At 33.0% G+C, this 19,847-nt stretch overlaps 1 protein-coding gene across 1 annotated transcript in view; it reads left to right on the forward strand.

Annotated features, from left to right (window-relative positions):
* Window positions 1-2,085: 2,085 nt before the first annotated feature.
* LOC125056788 (cardioacceleratory peptide receptor-like) overlaps window positions 2,086-19,847 on the forward strand; it is an 81,161-nt gene continuing 63,399 nt past the window's right edge. The window contains exon 1 of the mRNA XM_047660075.1: window positions 2,086-2,307. The gene's annotated coding sequence lies outside the window, so the exon portion shown is untranslated. The remainder of the gene's footprint in view (window positions 2,308-19,847) is intronic.

Below are 19,847 nucleotides of genomic sequence, written 5' to 3' on the forward strand. Positions count from 1 at the left end.
ACTCCTTTTAGAGAACATATTTTGATAGCATATTAAATTTAGTTTACTGAATCTACATAGATATGGTCATGGGCTGACTACTCATAACATTGTTGTAGGCTTATTGTTATTGTTTTTGTGATAAAAACATAACTTATAACAAGAATAATGACATATGGTTTTGGCCCTCGGAACTTACTGGAGTAATCAGTATGCCCTAAGGCTGGAAAGTTCGGAGACCCCTGGTCTAAAACATAAAAAAAAATTTGGTGTGGACACCCCTTATCACTTAGGGGTTTGAAAGAGAATGACACGATAATTTTATATATTAGATAATTTGAAACTATAGGATGGCAAGCTGTGGTATGTAGTCACAGTCTTGTCTTCAATACTCGTCTTCTACGCCTGGTGTCTGGTGACCTGGTGCCGATACCTTTAACGTTATTGACCGTTTGCAGAGTCAAATACAACAATCATAATATTTTTGGGCAGTTACTATTGAATGTTCAAAAACAAATCTTCCTAGAGTCTATGTACTGTGTATTTCCTGTGTTTATTATATATATAAGTTCAATGACCTTGTATGGTCCAATTTTCATTAAAATAAATACATACATGCTCTAATTTTACCTAATTTATTTTGACACGTTTAACATCTATTTCAATGAACTTTACTAGATTCAATTCTTGTCGAAACAATATTGGTTTTGGTCTCCCTGTAAAGAAATACGTGAAATAGATGCAAAAATGAATCTGCCCCATGCCCTACTGATGCGACGCTAAAGATTCTTTCTGGTGAATAATTAAAACCCCCTTTTTCCTAAATCCATCTAATTGGAATTGAATCACGTCTCCTTCTGTCAAAAGGTTTTTACTATATGTACTTTAGTTTATCATAACTGTTCTATTTTAATGAATACCAGGAAAAGACTATATAATAATTGAATTATTAACTGATTAGAAATAGAACGCAACTGCGTTCATACATGTATAAACAAACGAAACTATAAATAAAATAACGTTAGTTCTGTGGTTTGGGCTCACGTACAGATAAAAAATTTGGTCATCATTTTAATTCAGAAGGGACCTGAAGGGTTTGAGAAAGTTTATCCGCTAAACTTGGAAGTTATATTTGAGTTTGGAATCCCTTAATTTATTGCTTCACTATGTGTCAAACATGACACATTAGATCAGTGTTTCCCAACCTATGTAACATACATAATTTTTAATATCTAAAATTTAATGGCTCACTCAAGATGAGTTTTAGGAAGAAATTACTTGGAAATTGTTAATTAAACAAAGTAAGTAGATTTTAAAACAAATGAAATTACAAATAAATATTTTAAAAAAAATCTAATAGCCCTCTTAACGAATTGCCCCCCTGTGGGGCGTGGGCCCCACGTTGGGAAACATTAGATGGATTTAAATATATTTTTAAACACGCGGCATTATCCGCTTCTTTTTATTACAGATATTTGTATAAATTACTTTAGTAAAATATTAAAATCCAAAAGTCTATTATTAAAGTCGGTTATTATTACACAATAACTGTTGTACCAACTAAGTAAAAACTTATATTTTTTGTTGTTATGCATTGTTAATGTGTATGACGAATTATTCTTTCTCTTTTCCTGCCACTCAACATAAAGGTCAAATCATTATCATTCCATTAATTTTATTTAAATATACTCATTATTATAGAGGACATTTTAAACATAAATAGAACGATTCTACTATATGTAGCATATTATTTGTCGACCCTGATTTTAACATGCACATCACCATAGAGTATATTTTAAAATACACAAATTTGCTAAATGTTTAAAAACGCACTAAGCATGTAATTTATTATTAATTTATCTTTATTATATATATTTTTGTTTTTATACATCACACATGTGAGGAGAATCAAATACTTATGATAATTAATTAAGTCAGCACAAAAATTAAGAGTACTATGAATCTGATAACAAACGCAAAAAGGAACAATCTTATTATGACATCGGCAAATCAAACGTACGAGGTTTTAAATTAACTTTCAGTGTGAGAGTAATCTTCCCTAATTGCGAACACGATTGGCGATGTAAAAACACTATGGGATAACTCGGCGACGCGGGATCATTTCACTTTGAGACTAAACTCCGTTGTGTACACTCGCCGGTCCGTATCCGTACTTTCGCCGCGTATAAAAACTTTACGCCAAAATGTCAAGTGACATAATTAGACCGCGTTACGGATTCTATTTTTAAATGTGCCAGTGAATTATAGTTTTGGCGGCAAAATGACTTTTTAATTTGGCGGTCACCGAATTTCGAGTCAAGGATTCTTGTGAGTAATTATTTAATTATTTAGCGTAATTGTAACGGAACTCCTTGGATTATGTCGGTCAATAAATTGTAAAATATAATGTTAAAGCTTAATAATAACCTGTCATGATAATTGAAGTATTTATTATGGACACGCAATTGTGCCGACTTTTGTTGCGTGATTCGATGTTTGACATTTTTATAATTACACAGCGAGACAAGCATTACTTAAGATCTTTATATGTTATTTAAAATCTTATAATGTTAATTTTCGTGTAATAAATATTATAATTACACAGCGATTAGGAATAAAGATATTACTTAATGAACAACTTTCTACTGTAAAACTAAACGTAGGTAAAAATGAAATTATATTCCGATCTTCATATTTTTTAAACATTTTATATACTAATAGTTTAATAATAAATGTACAAAATTCATTTATAAGATTATTATTATATGAATTAAGATATATTTTTACATAAATATTAAATATTTTATTCGTAAAATAAACATAACAATCAAATATACAGTATTTAAAATTTTATTCACCTACATAGTATGTATTAATAAATTTTTTTTTTTTTTACTTTTATCCTACATATTCATTATTACACACTTGATTGTTTTTCGGAATCCTTATGAAATAGCTGGAAGCTACCTTGAAGTCTTCCACAGTCACAAGACACTTTCTTTCCCGGTGAACTTCCCTGAGAGATGTGGTGTACTCCTCCCTCAAAGGCCGGCAACGCACCCACTAGAAATGAGCCTCCCGAAGGCTCGTTTGCCCTCCCTAGGGTAGTAGGACTCCTTTCTCCGCAATTAGACTCGTGGTTGGTCCGTTGTGCGTATTTTTTGCCCTCCCTATTATATACAAAAATGCTTCGAATAAAATTGGTTATACACATCTAAAATAATTACTATCAACAAAGTGTATTCCGTTTGTGAATATATTACGTTTTGTACGTCACTTGTCACTTCTCTAGAGATAATATAGTGTAATAAATATAAACAGACGAAAGTGAAGGCCTATCCGCTACTTTTATTTATTCCTTACAAAATTTTTGAAGAGCATGGAATTGCTGGATATCATTTGAACATTCATATTTTCTTAATTATCTAGCACTCGTATGTAATTTACCGAAAACATTAAAAAACTACTAGAGTTTTTAAAAATCGACTTAATGTAAAAATTTGATAACAAAATATATTTTAATAATATGATATGTTATCACTACAAATAATATTAGAATTGAGTAATTGATAAGACTCATTATATTACTTCTATGTAAAATTCCTTGAAAAAATTGCACGACATTATGTGTGGCAGAATATGCGTATTTTAGATTGTACCAGCATAACATTTTTGTACCATATTTATATTATATAAGAAATTTGCTTACACAAAAATATTTGCTCTTTGTAACTGATATCACAAGATTTCAAGAGAAGAAGGCAAGTAGGCGAGAAATCGTTGATACCACATTTTAGTATTAGAATTGGTTTCCGCACGATGTTTACTTTTACTGTATTAGGATGTATTATTTGGGGATATATATACAAAAATTAATTGGTTCGAACTGAGTTTTACTCCCGACCTAAGAGTTGATAGTTACGTTCGTAAATATTACAGATTTTTACATATCAATCAAATCAAAATCATTTATTCGTATAGGTAACACAATATTTCATTTTTGACGTTCATAAGTGTAATGAACGTCAAAAAAGAAATACATATTAAATGCTTCTAATTTTACATTTACTGCTAGTTACAAATCAAAAGTTCATAGTTATCTCATCATAGTTAGCTATGTAAAATATTAAGCATTACATTTTGTGGTATTATAGTTATGTATTCAAATGTGAGTTATATAATCAGGAGTCACGGCTTAGTAAAAGTAATTTATAAAGGTTTGATTATTACAGATTCAAAGCTTTTATCGGAGATAACAAAAACCTATGCAACTATGTTCAATCAAGTGATTAAGTTTCTTTGAAATCTCGACAGTGATATTAATTCCAAGAACTCTAGAATACTACTGACTGCTCTTAACATTAGACCGCTCTTTTAAGTTATTTATATTTGCAGTAGCTATTTAGTTATATTGTTTGTAAGAAACATTATCGAGTTTTTCAATTTACAATTTTTTTAAGACCTTCCGCCAGTGACACACAATTTTCTCTTGAGCAACGTAGTTTTCCCCATTTTAAACATCCTTTTTAAAACCAACACATTCTTTGAGGAGGAAAGCATTGATGTTTTAGTGTAAGAGGAAAACGTAATAAATCATTAAAGTCGGGTTTGGCAAATCCGGGATGTATTCGTAAATTACACTTTTAATGCGTCTTGTGAACAACATTATTATGACATGGCGTGATATATGGATACTGCACTTTTGGGTTAGTGGGTTGGTTTATTCTGCAGCTTTTAATTTAGTTAGAGCAGTGTTGGCCTAGTGGCTTCAGCGTGCGACTCTCATACCTGAGGTCGTAGGTTCGATCCCCGACTGTGCACCAATGGACTTTTTTTCTATGTGCGCATTTAACATTTGCTCGAACGGTGAAGGAAAACATCGTGAGGAAACGGCGTGTGTCAGGCACTGGAGGCTTATCACCTACTTGCCTATTAGATTCAAAAATGATCATGAAACAGATTCAGAAATCTGAGTCCAAGACCTAAAGAGGTTGTAGCTCCACTGTTTTTTTTTAATTAAGTTAGATTTTTAATTGAGGTATGATTTTGAAGCGAGTTAAATATACTTTTCATGAAAGTATTACATAAAATTTTATATTTTTCTGCTTGTATGGAATCGCCTATGGCTGAGTTAGTATTGTAACGCAATTACGCAAACAATACTAAAAAATCAAACATGTACGAGCCAAGCCAGTCACAAGGATTTGAGTCAGTCGGGCTTTCTTAGTTTTATAAGCGTGGCCATTACCTAAATCCTCGGAGTTACGCCCGAGAGTATAGGCACGCAGGCACTCTCTTTAGCATTAATTAGCATTATTCTTTTAATAGTGACAATCATATTATCAATATCAAGTACAAAAAAAAAAAACATTTATTGTATACATCTATATATATAAAAGAAAGTCGTGTTTGTTACAACACTTATAACTCGAGAACGGCTGGACCGATTGCCATGGTTTTTGATTTGTTGGATTTGTTTCCGTCCCGAATAGCAGAATAAGCAATAAAATATCGGATAAGTTATCTAATAACAATAAATAAATTAATTAATTTTACGAATGCAAAAACCATATGGTGCCATCTGTTGACAAAACTACGCATCATTTTACGTCGAATTCGTGTCAGTTCAAGAAATTCCGATCTTGAGGTGAATGAGGAGATGCATAACCATGCTTTGATCCTGATCAAAAGATGTTGGATATCAGAAAGTGCTTAACATGCAGAATCGCCATATTGACGCTAGAGAGAAGATGCCTAATGTGTAAAACTGCCATTCTTCTTTCGCAATGGCAAGCAATAAAACATTTCTGTATTTGCAAAAAAGTTGTATTAATGTAATACTTAACATTAATGAAATCCTAAAATAAGTTAAATTAAAGTAACAACAATATTATAAGGTTGTAGGGCGGAACGAAGTTAGCCAGGTCAGCTAGTACATTATAAATAGTTCTCTTGTTATGTAGTCTATGATTTTGACTTAATTTTCATAAATGGTTACTTATAAAGATCTAGCTGTTTGTTTGCCGCTTGCAGCTTTTGGATTTTTGGAACTATTCTTGATCTTGGCAACAGTATTGGCCAAATGGCTACAGCGTGCGACTCTCATCCCTGAGGTTGTAGGTTCGATCTCCGGCTGTGCACCAATAGACTTTCTGTCTATGTGCACATTTAAAACTCGTTCCTACGGTGAAGGATAAGATTGTGAGGTGCTTTTTTCATTACACTAAATTCCGACACACGTAGTACGTGTGTATGTATGTGTAATGTATTCTTTTCATAATTCAAGTTACAACTCAGACCTCTGTTTATCATATTCCAATGTATTTTATTTATTAACTATCTAATATTTAGATATGTTCAAGCGACATCGTCTGCCGTTTCTTCATCTGCCCACAGCTAGGTCTAACCTTCTGTAAAGGGCACATATAGGGTGTATTAATTTAGTTAACGAATTACATAGGTTGAACTGACAAAAAATCTATTATTTGTTAGTGCCTATAGTAGTTAATTTATTGTATTTTTATTGTGTAATTTTGATTTTCCTAATTGATTTCTTATGTTTGTTTCTTTTGTTTCGTCTGTCAATTTTATTCACTTATTGAGCACTCTTGTCAATTTAGGGTCGCCAGTTAGGTGTTGTATGAAAACCAAATCCCACCCCTAAATTTTAATTTTATTTTTTTAGACAAATCTTTTTGCTTTTATTTTTTTATGGTATAACATAAAAACATATGGTCTAAGATCCCGCTATACAACGACCTTCACCGAGATGCTTATTTAATGAAACTTATTTTATATTTAATTTAATATGTCAATAAATATAATCCATATGGGTTGCCTAGCAAATTTCAGTCCAGAGTATTTTAATTAATATTAAAAAAAATATATTTTTTTAAACATTTCACCGGTATGATTATTAGATAAATTCTATACCAATCGAAAGTATGAAGCCCATAGAATATGCAAACGTTAGGTTGTTTTTAATCAATTAATTATTTATGTGTATATTTTTTATGTGACACTAAAGTATATATACATGTTTAGTATAAAAGAAGGTTATAGTGATACATATATAATACTACCCTGATTAAAAATATTGATTGAAAAAAGTTCAAAAAATTTACTACATGCAAATTATAAAAAACTTTTTTTTTTTAAATATTAATTAAAAATACTCTGGACTGAAATTTGCTAGGCAACCCATATGGATTATATTTATTGACATATTAAATTAAATATAAAATAAGTTTCATTAAATAAGCATCTCGGTGAAGGTCCTTGTATAGCGGGATCTTATACTAATACATACAACCCTTAATTGTCACTCCTCTACGATCAACCCCTATTTTTTATTATAGTAGATAGTTATTTTTATTGAACTAAATGTTTCCGAGAAATAATATACGTGGCATAACGACGTTTGCCGGGTCAGCGAGTAAATCATAAAAAATAATAAACGAACCCCCACTATTCAAGAATACAAGTTTTCAATCCATCATAAATTATTATTGAATAAAAATAAATTCCCAATGAAGAGAAAATTCGTTATTATCCGTCGGAAATTCAGGCACGCGATTTTTCCGGAAGTAGGAAATCTTTTAACCACATCATATTCGAAAAAAATTCTGGAGAAAATTTATATTCAGAAATTGCATGTTTTTATTTATTATATAAATTGGAACAGATTAGTATGAAAACGATTTAGCTCTTAATATTCTGTTTATAGTACTAATTATAAATATTTATAAACATATATTTAAAAACAAAACATAAACCGACCCCATGGGGCAGATATCTTGGCGTATGTTGTGTTCAGTGGCGTAACTATACCATCTGAGGCCTGTGGCAAATTCTGTTGATGGGGCCCTGTCTATAAAAATCGTCACGTTGTACTCAGTTTAATTTTAATTAACTTTAAGATTTTCAGAGTACTCAATTACACGTAGTATATGTCCCCCAAATGGCCATAAGCCTCCTCTCTTAGGCGAGAGGGAATGATCTGTAGTCCCCACGCTAGCCCAATGCGTATTGGAGACTTCACATTCAACCATAGAACATAATATCTCTTGGGCAGGGGCCCTCTTGGGTCGGGGCCCGTGGCATTTTGCCAGCACTGCCACCCTATGGTTACGCCACTGGTTGTGTTGATAATTTTTTTTTATAAGCAAGTTCAGCCTATGACTCTCCTATGTCAGAACTTAGCTCTCGTTTCCGAATCTTACCTTTACACTCGTCGTCTGTGGGCCTAAGACGTAATTAGGTAATTATCGAGCTTTCTTTACGTACGTTTTAAAGGTACGCATTTATTGGGCTAATAATAAGAAAGCCCATTGGTCCATCAACAACCAGAGGTAAGGAGTTAGAAATAATTCCAATATTAATTGATTTCTGAATATAAAATAAAAGACAATGAAAAATAATTATTCGAATATTATAATTAACGCCATCTATTGACGTTATAAACTACTAAAGTTTTAGAGATGGAAATACAGTAAGCGTAGAATTATTGCGTTTGTGTTTATTACTATATTAAATGTATGCGACAATATGTGCATAATTTAATTGTACAAAGTCAAAGTCAAGTCAAATCATTTATTTCAATTAGACCATCTAAAATGGCACTTTTGAACGTCAAAAAAAATATATAAAGAAGATTCTAGTTGCCCCTTCCAAAAGGTAGTTTCGTGTGGAGAAGAATGGGCAAGAAACTCCACACTTACTCTTTTAAAATAGGTTTACAATATTTTGTTACATTTGTTAAATAATTATATATGTGAAGACAATGTACTCTTAGAATAAACTACTATACTAAAAAAGTTAGTATACATGTTCCTCACATATTTACAAATATCGAAACCGCATACATTTCTGCATGTTTCATTGATAATTCAGTCTTCCAACCAATTTATTGTGATTGGCTACAATAATTCCGAGTTCTATGCTAGAGGCGATCCGAGTATCCGCTAAACATCTTTGAATTTAAAGGCCTTTGTTAAACAAAACAAACTTTAATGCCACATAAACCACATTTCATGCTTAAGAATATTTATATTGCGACAAAGGCAGCTCTGCTTGCAGACACAGCCCATGTATTTAAAAGAATGAAACAAAAGAAAAACATCGCAAAATTCTTCGGCTCTTCAAGAATAGAACGTACCAATGCTTCAAATGCCGGCAACGTACTCGCGAGCCAACGTGTCCATGGGCGGCGGTATCACCCAAAATCAGATGAGCCGTCTGCTAGTTTGCTCCTGTTCTATAAAAAAATCCACTAAAACGTAAACAAAACGAAATGTCCTTACTTGAACATCAAGGCTACGTCCTTGATTTTTAAACGGTTCACCCTAATCTCAAATTAAATTAAAAGTTAATCAGCTTTTTCAATAGAAGCAAAGATTACTCTTGCTATCCATCTTAGCCTTGATATCCTTTAGATAGGCTTCGCATTTTTTATATTTGGAAATAAAGTATCTCTTACTTAGGGAGTACTGTAGTATTCTAATAATGAAAGAGTTTGTCAAATCGGTCCAGAAGAGTGACTTTATTTATTTACAAATCTATCTTTTTTTAATATAGACCAATTATTGGAAAGTACATTAATTCTGGATACAATATTTAAAAAAAACTTTTTTCGTTGTAGTACAGGGGGCAAACGGGCAGGAGGCTCATCTGATGATAAGTGATTGGTACGCTCCTATGTTGAAGTCGAATTGGTTTGAAATTGGTGGAACTTCAGAGGGCAGTTGATCAGAGTTCGCTTAGTGGCTTCAGCGTGGGACTTCCATCCCTAATTCGTAGGTTCGATCCCCGGCTGTGCACCAATGGACTTTCCTTCTGTGCGCATTTATCATTTGGTCGAACGGTGAAGGAGAACATCGTGAGGGAAGGGTGTATCAGGCACAGTAGGCTGATCACCTACTTGCCTATTCGATTGACAAATGATCATGAAACAGATTCAGAAATCTGAGGCCCAGACCTAAAAAGGTTGTAGCGAAATTGATTTATTTTATTTACTTTAGTGGGCAGCTGGTTCCACATAGTGGTGGTGCGCGATTTAAAATACTTGGATAATCGAAATTAGTACTAAATAAAGAAAATACAAAAACATTTAAATTGTTAAAAATAGATTAATTAATTGAATTAGAGATGATAAAATAAATGAATTACGAAAAAGTAATGCATAAATATTGTGTTACGATTATATTAGCGCTAAGAATGATTCCCGTTTTTTCCAAAATTTATTTAAGAATTGTCAGTTTACAAGGGATGTTTTTCTTGACAACAGCTAATTTATCGAAAAAGCGCAAGGGTTGGGATATGAGTCCACAACCTTAGGGATGTCTTACATTCCTAAAATGTCTATGCTGAGAGGGTTATTCAATAATTACACATCCGAAATTCGTAGGTAAATAACAGTCTGTGGTGAACATTGTTATAGAGCGATTGGCTACTATTAATTTTGGAATTACCGAAATAATCTTTCCTTTTTGTAAAGGTCTTTTTAGGCAAGGCAAACACTTTATATAATGGCCACTATCTGTAAGATTACTCAGACATAATACGAAATGAATAACAACACAATAAATCAATGGGAAACATTAATTATGTCCCAAATAAGTTAGCTCATAACTTTTATCAGAACGTCTAGTAATTCTGTATTCAGTGTATTGTTAAAGTGGTGTATTATTTATCAAAAACTAAAATTTTACAAGTTTAATATATGTTTATAAATGGTACATAGGTATATCATACGACAAAAAATTTAAGAAGGGTGAATTTTATAGTAGGATATTTAAAACTTCATGTTAGTTTGATAATTATTGTACTAATAATGTAACTAGCGCCATCTATTGACGTAATAAACAATACTATCGTTTTAGTCATTTTATGCGGACAATATTAAATGTTAGCGAGTGCATACGATTATATTTTAAAATACATATAAAGATTGTATTCATTATTATTAAAATCCATAATTATTCATTTCAGGATTAGATATGCAAAAATAAACAAGTATTTTTAATTTACAAAACTTCTACGAGTTATAAGAACGCTTTGTGTTTAGATTTTGAAATACCTCAAGAAAGAAAGCGAAAAGCAAAATGATACTTTCTCCCTTTGAATGATTGATGTCGGATATAAGTTTTGACAGATTTGACTTACTCAAATCGATTTAACTTTAAGGTATTCAATCAAGATTACTTATCGTTTATAAATATTCGTCTTTAAAATACTAATATCAATTTTTTTTCTGTTTATTGGTAAATAGCTATTTCTTCATTACATAAACAATGGGTAAAATGGAAAATCTCGGACGGACGTATTTTCAATTGAGTTTAAACTTCCCTTGGGAGGACAGCAACGCGGTCAAGCGTCAGTACCTATAGTTTTCGTACGGCTTTTGGCTTAGTTCTCATATTGTCACATTCACTAAGTTTATCATTAAAATTTCTTCAAAGGCCTGCAATATTCCTAAAATCATAATTTAAAAAAAAACGTGTTCTAGTTTTTTCGCTCGCCTATATAGTCTGTCTCACTCTATTCGCGGCTGCAGCGGCCGCGCTCACGCTACGTAAACGATCTCGTCAGATAGATGTGAATACGCAGTATGCATTCTGTCCCACTCTAACGCACCTGCGCTACGTCACCGATCTCGCCAGACCAATGTGTGACGCAGTTTGAGTTCTGTCCCGCTCTAACGCGTATTGGCCACACCTATATTATGTCATCGTGTGTTAGGTTTATTTTCGTTACGGAATTTCTTGATTCAGTCGCCGCGCTCAAAGCCCGGGATAATATGTATGCAATAGCTTAGTGTTGTGAATATGTGTGTAATGGTGAATGTGGTAAATCACAGAACAGATTTTTATTTATTTTTTTATTTATAGTAAATATAAAAGATAAATATTGGCATTCCTAACAGTTTCTCATATAAAAGTTACTTTAGATTCTGGTAGCCGACCCCTAATCTCAAAAAAATATACCTTTTAATAATTAAATAATAATGTTAAATTTTATTACTAGATTTATAGTTTTGTTAGTTGAAATTTTTGGTCGCAAACCTCAATCTATGTTAAAATATAAATTCGTTCACAACTGTTCACGGTAATACAGTTTTCAACATTTATGAAAAGAGGCGTAAAATTCTTTCTTAAGTGCCAGATGCGAACATAAAATTCGTACAATAATTTTCAGAACAATAATTCTTAGAAATAGCCACTTGTGCTATTATTTAAATCTAGATCATGCAAACGTAAAAATATATTCAAATTATATTCTATCACACTTGAATAAAGACATATTTATGGCGTAAACATTTACGAAGGTAGACTATTTTGGGAGAGACAATCAAAAATATAATTTTTGACCGATGTTCCTGGATTTTTTATTAAAACCATATTTCTTCTGTCGAGTTTCAGTTCGACCCGATTCAGTTATGGAAGGTAATAAATTTGCGTTATCATGCAATAAATTTGATTTAAGTAATTTTTTTAAACACAAAATAAGAAATCTTAACACAAATGTTATATATTACGCAAAGGTTCATCACATGAAGTCAAAATTACGCTTCAGCGTGCGACTCCCATACCTGAGGTAGTAGGTTCGATCCCCGACTGTGCACCAATGGACTTTCTTTCTATGTGCGCAATTAACATTCGCTCGAGCGGTGAAGGAAAACATCGTGAGGAAACCGGCTTGCCTTAGACCCAAATAGTCGACGGCGTGTGTCAGGCACAGAAGTCTGACCTCTTTAGCCTTAGATTGACAAATGATCATGAAATGAAATAGAAATCTGAGGCCCAGACCTAAAAAAGCTGTAGCACCTCTGATTTTTTTATACTTTATAACTATCCATTATTATATTTTCAATATTAATTGTTACAATGCATATATTTTAAGGCCGATGCGAGAACCTGTTTATTATGAAGAGACCTGAACAAGCCAAAAAATACGTGCTATTGTTCTGTCAATTAAAACGTTTTAATTGATCAGTGATATATTGCTCTTTGTATTAAATGTGGATGGAAATTGCGAAAACTTCGTTAATTAATTTTCAATTAATCGCACTTCGATTCGACATGGTCATATTATTTGTTTGCGTTCCATTTTCAAATTTGAATTAAGTTGTAATTTCCTATTAGTTAAGTTTTTAACACACGAGATACTTTAAATACAAATATATTATCTTTATAACTAGCTGACTTGGCAAACGTTTTTAGGGGGATGAAAAATAGATGTCCGATTCGTAGACCTTACCGATATGCACACAAAATTAACGAAAATCGGTCGAGCCATTTCGTAGTAGTTTCATTACAAACACCGTGACTCGAGTATTTTACATATTAATTTCTACTGTACTTGTGTTCGTCACTGAAATCCTCTTAAACTGCTGGACCGATTTGAAGGATTTTTTTTGTATGCGTTTGGGTGGAGCCCTGGATGGTTTAGATTCACAAATCATCCCGGCTGATGGTGCTGCAGTCGGCAACTAAGTATCTATACAGCATATAAACAGCTGGAATATATATATAAACCTTCTGTGCATGTGTTTGTAATTAAACTCCTAAACGGCTGGGCAGATTTTGATGATTTGTGTGTTCTTGTGGAGTCGAGAATGATTTACATTATTCGATTTTTTTGTGGGTATGTCTTTCGGATCCGTTAGTAAATATATACAAAACTAACCTGAGAGAAAAACCTCTTTGTGCAAAAAAAGTTGGTACCTACCTACCTAAAAAATGAATAAATATAACCAATGACCATCATTGGTTATATTTATTCATCTTATAATATTAACAATATCGTTAACGATTTCATGTATACCTCAAACATTAATTAAATCCAGGGAAATAACTGACCTGTACGTTGCTAATCTATGACTTAATAGTATATTATATAGACATAGTAAACCCATTTAATGCGATTTGCATAACCAATGCATAATCCGCTAGATACGTTGCATCTGTTTATTTGATATTTTGTTTGTAGTACCTGATTGGCTGTGCTGTGTTGTGTTGCCTGAATAAAAATCATTTTCAAAATTTGTTTTCTTCAGGATTGAGAGGCGCATTTAATTTTTAGGCCTACCCACAACTTACCCTCTAAAAGTCTTTTTTTTTTTATGATTGGACAATTCACACCAAATTGACCTAGTCCCATGCTAAGCTGGTGAAGCTTGTGTTATGGGTACAAGGCAACGGATATACATACATATTATACATAGATAGACCTTACACATATAAATACATATTTAAACACCCAAGACCTAAGCACAACACCAAATGCTAATCACATCGATGTTTGTCCCAGCCGGGGATCGAACCCGGGACCCATGGATTCGCAGTCAGGGGTACTAACCACTAGAGCAATGAGCCGTCAAAAAAAGTGTTTTGTTTCATTGTATTTTTACCAAAACATTTCTTTAATGTAAGCATTTTACTGGTGTAACTCAATAACGTTGAATATAGTGTACGTCAAAGGATCTTTCACATCAAGCTAATGTGGGAAAACATTTCTAATTGTTGGATGAAAGCATGTTTTGATTTTATATGTGACCGTCATATACCGTATCTTTTGGCTTAGTAGGGCAAGCAAGCCCTAAGCTTTTTAGTGAAAATATATCCGAACACAGCATAGAATAAATGGGGCAAAATCGATACGCGCCATGTCCCTTTAGGGTGCAATGTTAATAAGAAATATAACAATGTTAAATAGAAAATGTTGCAACTTTGTCTCTTGAATACCGGAAATACAGTCTTTTCTTAGAGATTTATTAAAATATGTATTTGTTAGCAAATTGGCCTTGGTGACCCGAATAAGTATAGTAATCTATATATATAAAAATGAAACCCGTTTTCCGTTGTCACGACATAACATGAAAACGGCTTGACCGATTTGTCTGATTTTTTTTAATAATATACCTTGAAGTACGAGGATGGTTCTTACGGAGAAAAAAAATTGTGTGAAAAAGTCTAAAAACAACACTTTTCTATATTCCCATACAAAATATTCGTAATATATTCATAATACTTAAAAGTCAATTTGAACTTTAGTACCATAGCATAAAGTTCAAGTGTTAGTGGAGGGGTTCCGGGAAGGTAAATTTTTATTTTTTGACATAATGTATTTGTTGTCTTATCAACTTTCTTTTTTTATCTTACTAGCTAGACCGGTGTCCCGAATAGCAGAATAAATATTTTTTAAAAAAGAATCGATTTTTAGGCGGTACGATGTTCGCCAGGCCAGCTAGTATGTTATAAAACAGGAAGCATTTTTTTATAGAACAGCGGGCAAACAGACAGGGTCACCTGCGAGTGCGTTACCGGCTTTTTAAGAATTGGTACGCTCTTGTGATAGACCCTAAGTCGGATTGGTACGGAAATACTTCAGTGGGCAGCTGGTTCCACATAGTGAAACGGCGGACGCCGAGGTGAGGTGGGTGGAATTTCGAAAAGTTTGGTCCTTAAACGCTGGCAGCAAAGACCGGTGACCCCAGAGCTGGTACTTTCCGCGCTCAACGAATAAACATCGCAATACAGCGAGGAAATACATACGATTTTTGATTCACGGTTTGTTACATATAATTTTATGGAACAAATACATATACATAAGATACACAAACGTGAGTCCAAAAGTACTTGATATATGTAATACATTACGTAAACACATAAAAACTTGCCGAGTTATGTGATTAATTAAATGCTTAGTGGCATTAAGTTGTAATTAAAATCGGCGGTAGACTTTGAGCTCAAGAAACATTATTATTAGGGAGGTATGTTATGTCTTCCGCCCTGGCTTCGATGGCGACCTGGAGTTTATTGGTTCAATTTCCGGGTTTAATTGTTTTATGTAAGTCCAGAAGACTATCTTTATATATAAAAATGTTATGTTGGTTTGTGTACGCTTCAAAAACCCAAAAAGTTCTGCACCGATATTTTTTTTTCCCCACAAGTATTGCAAAATTAAACTTATATGAAATGTATTCTTTGTTTCGTTTCTTATTTCTCAACCATTCAATCACAATGTGCCAAAGCGAAGCGTGCGTACAGCTAGTTAACTATAAAATGTTGAAATAAACGAAGACTGAAATAAAACATGAACTAAATTAGGTGACTGGATATTTTTTGTAACTAAATGTTCATGTATCACTGTAACCATACAAGTGTAATTCGCGAAAGATCAGAAATTTACCTCCCATACCACCGCTTTGTAGAATAAGGTGCCCACTGAAGTATTTCCGAACCAATTCGACTTAGGGTCCTTCTAGAAAATAGCGTACCAATTCTTAAAAGGCTGGCAACGCAATTGCGAGCCTACTGGCAATGTGAGTGTCTAGTGTTATCACTTAACATGAGATGATGACTGGTTTCCTCCTATTACATAAATAAAAAAAAACTGTCATTACTTCAAATTGTATTAACTGCACAGCAAAGAGACAGAAAATGTTAAATAAAAGTAATTTACATGATTTAGATAAACTATAACTTTGGCTTTATAATTCCAATGTCATAATGAAAATATAAAAAAATATCTTACGCTAATAGTAGAATAGTAGAATAGAAGAAACGTAGATAACGTTTATAAAAAAACCTTTCATGTAATAAATAAAGGATATTAGTTTGCTTGAAAGGGTACAAAGAAAAGCCACGAAAATGACCACTCAGGAAGAAATCCTATAATGAGCATCTGAAAGCACTTGACCTTACTGATTTAGGAAGTAGGAGATTAAAAGGAAATCTTATTGAAACCTATGAAATCCTCACTGGTCACTATAATGTTCCAGGAATTGAGAAGCTCTTTATTTTAAGTGAAAATACACATTTGAGGGGTAGTTCTTTAAAACCAACACAAATTCCCTAAAGAACTTTCTCCCAAACCGAGTAGTGGCCGACTGGAATAGGCTTCCGGAAAGTGTAATCAGTGCACGATCTTTAAACTCCTTTAAAAATAGATTGGATAGTTTTTCCAAATCTCAAAATACGCGCGCATAGCTTATTAAGCTGCTAGTGTGTTTATATACAAAATAAAAAAATAATGTATCATAGACAATATTCTATATTGTAATATAACTATTGTGGCAATATTGACTGAGCATAAAAGTGTTTGTATCATCTGTGCAAATAAGTGCCCTCATAATAGAAATATCAAATTTCATTTTATAAAGGAATTCCGTTACACGACCTTTGACCTTGGCATGAATTGCAAACTATTGCATCAGAACCTGAAATTTATGAAAACCTATTTCTGCGAGAACACAAAATAAAAAGCAGAGACGCGTAAATATAACTCTCACCTAGACTTCCATCATTCTACAACTGAGCGTTTTGTAAGACAGTTTTTGCCGTACTACCATTGAAGTATTTCTGAATCAATTCCACTTATCTTTCAAGAAAAGAGCGTACCGATTATTAAAAGGCCGGCAACGCACTCGCCAGCTCTCTGGCATTGAGTGTTCATAGGCGGCTCCTGCCCGTTTGCCCCCTGTTCAATAAAAATTAACCTACAATACTTAGTTTAACGCCAATTAGCCAATAAGCTGTAACTGTCTTGTTGTATTACCATAAATCGGTCGGATATAATATTAAAGTTTTCCTCGATATGGACTATGCTTTTAAATATCTAGGAAGTAAGTATATTATTGGTAGTTCTGACGCACAAACTAGGCTTTTTTGATAAATTTTAAAAATGTTACAACGAAATATGAAGAATTCGATCAAAATGAACATTAAATTTATCTATGATTGTTTATTTACAATCAAGTATACAGTATTTACAATTTTTTTTAATATATTTATAGTATATTATTTGATTTTTATAAATATGCATATGTAGATATAAGTATATATGTGTGGGGAAAAATAAATGTGTATGTCCTAAGTAGGTAGGAATTTATTAATTCAACTTTAGCCATTCTGGTGCCGTAGGATCGTGACTCAACTTTTAAGTTACAATTTCGGTCGCGGGAGACAAGTCAAAAACCCTCTCTGCTATTTTATTCCATATTTGCTGTGTATTAAGATTTCACCTTACGCAGGGTTAGAGATGCTTCTGAGACCTAATATGTAGCTAACACACTTTATTCATTCACTCACTCACTCACTCATACATTTGCACCCACACACTTACTCATACACTAACATACACCCACACACTCAGTCATGCCCTCAGGCGTGTTGGAAACAGTTGAAAAAACAAAAATTAAATAAAATATTTTTTTTTATTAAATTATATATAAATACATTTTAAGTAATTAGGACTTGTTTATAAATTAAAGAAACTACTGCCTCGTCAATTTTAAAATATCCTTGAGTCATACTTAACACAAAGAATGTTTAGGGTACGACAAGAAGATGATTATTCAGAACTGAAAGAAATAAAAGCTGGGGTGCCGCAAGGGAGTGTATTAGGTCCGGTCCTGTATCTTTTATACACATGCGATATTCCTGAATTAAAAGATAACGTAATCGCTACCTTTGCCGATGATACTGCTATCATGTCTACGGCAGATACTGAAAAGGAAGCGGTAGTAAAACTACAAAAAGCCATAAATACTGTTGCCGTGTGGACCAAAAAATGGCGGATACGATTAAATCAGTCTAAATCAGTTCACATAAACTTTTCCAACAAAACATCAAATTACCAGCCAGTATATATTGATAACGTCAAAGTGCCGTTCCAAAATTCAGCTAAGTACCTAGGTATGACGCTGGATACCAAACTCCGATAGAAGGTCCATGTTAAAAAGAAGCGTGAAGAGTTGGATCTCCGTTACACTAAATTGTACTGGTTGCTCGGAAGGCATTCCGCGCTATCAGTTCAAAATAAATTATTGATTTACAAACAAGTCCTGACACCTGTATGGACTTATGGTTGCCAGCTGTGGGGCTGTACCAGTAATAGTAACATCCAAGTAATCCAACGATTCCAAAACAAAGTGCTCAGGGGAATAGTCAATGCTCCCTGGTATATTCGCAATAACGACCTCCATCGGGACCTTAATATAGAGGACGTCGCCACAATAATAAAAAAGACTGCTGGAGCCCACGAACATAGGCTCCACCATCACGTGAATGTCGAGGCTATTCAACTCCTAGACACCACTGGCCTAGTGAGAAGACTTAAAAGGACAAAACCATTTGAACTAGTGAATTAGTGTTAGTGCACGTTAGTATTAAGTGCTAAACAGTGATTGAAAAAAAAATAGAACACAAGAACAAAGTGTCTTCCCTTTAATAGAGACTGTAAGTAGTGTTATTGGACACTTTCTTATGTTAAATATCCTTTGTAATAAATTAGGTTAGACTTAAATTACTTATTAGTCTTAAGTTAGGCTAGATTGTAATGTTCCATGATGTCTTAGTAAAGACACATGTATATAAAAAAAAAAAAAAAAGTAATTTATAATTGAGTTTGTTATGGAAGAGCTGGGAACCCTGACACAGGTCTTTTTTTTACTTAAAGGGGTTCCCCAAATCTTACACATTGTAATGCACATGTACTTAAAATGAATAAGCATTTTATTATTTATTATTATCATTAAACCAAAAGAATTAGGTCGCTATATGATTAATAGGTTTTATATTAAAAGTAAATCACTCTTTTATCGCAAAGCTTAATAAATTACCGCAATAAAGGGAAGGAGTTGAAAAATCGGGAAGGCTTTAATATTCCATATGCATCTGAATTTTAAATCAGTTATCGTCAACATGTCACAAAGAAAGCTTTTTCCTTGCTCCGTATAATAATACCATTAATGGAACACTGGGAAAACGTTGACGGTATGGAACATTATATACAGAGTTTTATAATGTACGTGTTCATATATTAAGTGTAATATATATTACTAGCTCCCCCCGCGAACTTCGTTT

The sequence above is a fragment of the Pieris napi genome, chromosome 15 (genome assembly GCF_905475465.1).
Source record: "Pieris napi chromosome 15, ilPieNapi1.2, whole genome shotgun sequence".
Classification (NCBI taxonomy): Eukaryota; Metazoa; Arthropoda; class Insecta; order Lepidoptera; family Pieridae; genus Pieris; species Pieris napi.